A 4,586-nucleotide genomic window follows, 5' to 3' on the forward strand; every position below is an offset into this window, starting at 1 on the left:
CCTCATCCCCCTGCTCTGCTAGTGAGTGATCCCTTCTCTTTACCAGTTACAGCTCCAGCCTTGACTCACTCATCGCACCTCCGATGGTTGAGTTAAGATGCCCAACCATACATACCCAGTTCCGGAAGACATCCAGTCCTGATTTCTTGAATTTTCCCCCAAATTATCTAGCATCAAGCACAGTCCAAATCCTATAGTAGGTTCTTCCCAACACCCTTTAACCCAGTCTCCCCAAGTTCCCTGTGGTGTGTGTCTTCCTCGTCACAAGCAACAAACCCAACTTGTTCAACCACCAGTGTGTTCCTGGTGGTTTTGGCCAGAGGTCATTGACAAGGTGCATTTGTGTACTGCCAAAGCCTCGAGATCACTTCGAGAAGGGGATTTCTGACAAGAAAGGCCTGAACCTTCAGTGAAGACTGTTATTTAAGTTTTCTGGGAGGAAGAAAGAGGGGATCTGCTCCTCACCCTCTCCCACATCCCACTGGTAATTCTGGAAAGCTGCCAAGAGAAGAGCACGAAGTCTCCCAGATCTAGCAGGTGAGATCCTGACCTCCTGGCTGTGGAATCCTGTTGTCAGATGCTGGAAAAAAAGGACACAGTTTGGTGTAGATGAATCCTTTTACCTGCTCGAGAGTTGGAGTACAGTCCCTAAGTGCTTAGAATAATTCCCTAGCTTCTATAGTACTGTTGCCTACTCCCTATCACAGCCCACTTCCACTCCTGAGCTGATCCTGCTAGGAAGCAGGATACTAGACACTAGATTTCCTAGTATGGGATACCCCATACTAGATTTTCAAGTTTGGTCCTGGACTTCCAGCAGGCATTGTTTTCCCTTTTTTCATTGCTTTCAACTAATACACAAGAAGGAGCAAAGAGAAAACTTATCAACCCATCAAAGCCAGTGTCAGGAGATAGGACCAAGCCTGCCTTCTAGAATGCAACTGAACCTGAAGATAAGCACTAGGCTTCCAGGAACTTAAGTGGCCACGTGGTATGCCCAAGTTCATGTAACAATGAACCTTGTTTCTGCAGTTCCTTCCTGCCTTCAGACACTTGAGTGAAATATGCTTCAGAAGAACTCATAATTGCTAGACACCAAATTAGCCACCAACCCAGGCTTGCTCCTAAATTATTCAAGATGTTGGAAAAATACCTCCACAAAACAGATCAATCAAAGAAATCAAATACCTACCCTGCAGTTCTGAGACAGTTAGGTGGAAACATTCTGCAATTACACACTAACAATTATTTCTCCCACTGAGTGGTATCAGAAAACTTGGAAAATTTAAATGTGGTATCATATCACCAACCCACAGAGTAGAAGGCATCACCCTGAGCACTGGGTATTAGTAAACAGAATTACAAAGCCTAATAGAATCACGGAACAAATGCAAACCTCAGGGAATCACTGTCTTTCAAATAAACAGTGATTAGCTCCCTGTAAATTTTGGGGGCGGTTTGGTGGCCGGGGGCGCTGTTCCTAATTCAAAGTTCTCAAGGTCGTAGGAGTAGCACCCAGGAAGGTCAGAGCCCAGCGGCCGCTCCACCACATCGCACCAGCTGCCTGATTCGGGACAGTTCAATCCGACAGAACAAAGCAGCTGAAAAATGCTGGAGCAGAGAAAGTCATGGCATGCTAAAGAGGCATTCTCCCTGAGCTCATTAAAAAGATATATTAATTAGGATAACTAAGCTGCTGTAACAAATACACCTCAAATTTCCAGGGACTTCATAGGATAAAAATTTCTTTCTCTCTTAAGTACCATTCCAGCGTGGATGTCCTGGCCAGTTGAGCAGCTTTTGTCCCTACATCAGTTATGGCCCCTCTAGCCCTCTGGGGCAGCAGCTCTCCACCTTGGTCATCCTCTAGAACATCTGTTCTGTGCTTGGTCTCTCAGTCACATCGGACTCTTTGCTATCCCAAGGACTGCAGCCCGCCAGGCTCCTCTGTCCCTGTGGATTCCCCAGGCAAGAATCCTAGAGTGGGTTGCCATGCCCTCCTCCAGGGGATCATCCCAACCCAGGGATCAAACCCAGGTCACCCACACTGCAGGTGGATCCTTTACCATCTGAGCCACCAGGGAAGCCCTTTAGAGCAACATCTGGGGAGCTTAAACTGTTGCTGGCACCATACCTCAGATCGATGTAATTAGCATCAAAATGGACAACCAAGTCTTTTTTTCTTTTTTAACCTTTCCAGATGTTTCCAATAAAAAGTAAAGGTTGAAGCAACTTCACCAGGGCCCTGGAGACCTCTACTTTGAGCTGGCAGAAGAGGAAAGGGATAGCGGAGAAAGCAGAGCTCCTCCCCAAAGTCCCAGCCTGAAATGACACACTTTTCTCTGCTCACCTCTCATCGTTGGGAACTTGTCACACGTGTACACAAGGAAGGCTGGAAAATGCCATCCCTGTCTGACTTGCTTGCTCCCAGTAACAATGCCACAATGGGGAAGAGAGAGAACACATTTTTCATGGTTGGCCATCTTCTAGAATGAATATATGAGAAGGGTTATGCAGAAATAGAAGGAGAAAATGAGAAAAGAGGCAAGTTTTAGGAGACACCAAAGTATTTATAATAACCAAATCACTTTGCTGTTATCTGAAGCTAGTGCAATGTTGTAAATCAACTATACTTTAATTTTTAAAATTGAAATAAAGAAAAGAAAAAGAGGAAAGGGGTAGCAAAAAAGCTCTGAGTTCTAGGAGGGAATGTGAAAGTGAAAGTCGCTCAGTCCTGTCTGACCCTTTGCCACCCCATGGACTGGGATTCTCCAGGCCAGAATACTGGACTGGGTAGCCTTTTCTTTCTCCAGGGATCTTCCCAATCCAGGGACTGAACTGCCAGCATTGCAGGCAGATTCTTTACCAGCTGAGCCACAAGGGAAGGAGATGTAGCATACTCTAATAGAAACTCAGGCATGAAGAAAATGTAGGCTCCAGTACAGACTCTGGCAAAAACTAATTTTTGTGACCTTGGATGTGTCCCTTATCCTCTCTGGGCTCAATATCCTGTAAAGAGGGAGGGATGGACTAGAAGTTATAAGGCTCTGTGATACTTCCATTCAATAGGGTGATTATGGAAACTGAATTTACCTAAAGTCAAGTCTTATACAAGAGGACTTTATGTCTTTCCATAGTCATTTCTAAATGACATGTGAATGAACTCAGTTTAAAAATGATGCAGGCCCCTGTTTTCTCTCCTTCTCTGCTCCTGCCACCCTTGATAATCATTGCAGTTCATCACAGTTGCCAGTTGGTGAATATGCATAAGTTGCATCAGTCCGACTCTTTGCAACCCTACGGACTGGAGCCCGCCCGGCTCCTCTATCCATGGGATTTTCCAGGCAAGAGTACTAGAGAGGGTTGCCATGCCCTCCTCCAGGGGATCTTCCTGACCCAGGGATCGAACCTGCGCCTCTTATGTCTCCTGCGTTGGCAGGTGGGTTCTTTACCACTAGCGCCACATGGGAAGCCAAGTAAGATACAGGTGGAAACTTAATACATCAAAGATGAAAAGCAGAAGGAGGAAGGAAATGTTAAGCATTGCATCACATAACACAATGGGCTTCTCTGTCTCAGGCATGTGGGAAGAGCCAATACGTAATGCCATCTTTCCGCACTGTCTGCTGGAGAGATCCAAAGAGCGTGCCTGAGCATTAAATGGGTGATTTGTCATGATAACTCAGATTTGGAGTGTGTTTTCCCATTATAGATCTGGTCTTCTCGTTCTTGCAGATTTGTGCTTTCATGCTATTTGTGCTGTTTCCCATTATGCATAAAAAGGCAGTAGCAGCCGTGTGAAAGTGCCCATCTCGCATGTACCAAGCTCAGTCAGTCAGCATAGCCCTGGTGAAGAGAGCATCTTCCGAGACTTTTGTATTCAGGAGGCAATGGGGCAGGCAGCCTCTATTTACCTGGATAGATTTGCTCCTGGCCTGTAAACAGAAAGATGGCCACAGCTACAAAGGAGAGAGAGTGTTACACAGAGGTCTGTTGTCTCTCAAAAGTCAAATCTCTACTTGGTCATTAGATAAATGAGGATGAGATATTACTGTTATCCTTACAAATAACTGCAAAGATTTAGGAGCCTAAAGACCAAGAAGTGAATTTCTTTCTCCTGTAAGAGTCCTGGGCACCTGGACTCTGCCAAGATGGTTCTGCCATTTCCAGAAGGCGGCTGCATAAGTCTCCCTGAGAACTGCCCTCCCAGTTCACCAGGAGGGGGAAGGAGCATGAAGGACCCATAAGGGCTGGGCTTGGCAGCTGTACCCAGTGCTTCCACTCACACCCCAGTGGAGAGGACTTGGGTACAGGGTCATACCTAAATATACAGAAGGCGGAGAAACGTCATCTCACCATGTGACCGGAAGAGGGATGATGGATTTGCGTAAACAGCTAATGGTCTCTTCCACTGGGTTTTTAAACTGCAGGTTGGAATTCATTCATGCATCATAAAATCAATTTTAAAAGTGCAAATTAGCATCTTTTAAAAATGGGATGGAAGAAAGGAGAAGGGAAAGAAAGAGTATGAAAGGGGAGGGGAAAGGAGGGGAGAAGAGAGGAGAGTTCAGAGATTATTGCATGTA

The sequence above is a fragment of the Capra hircus genome, chromosome 14, assembly GCF_001704415.2.
Source record: "Capra hircus breed San Clemente chromosome 14, ASM170441v1, whole genome shotgun sequence".
Lineage (NCBI taxonomy): Eukaryota > Metazoa > Chordata > Mammalia > Artiodactyla > Bovidae > Capra > Capra hircus.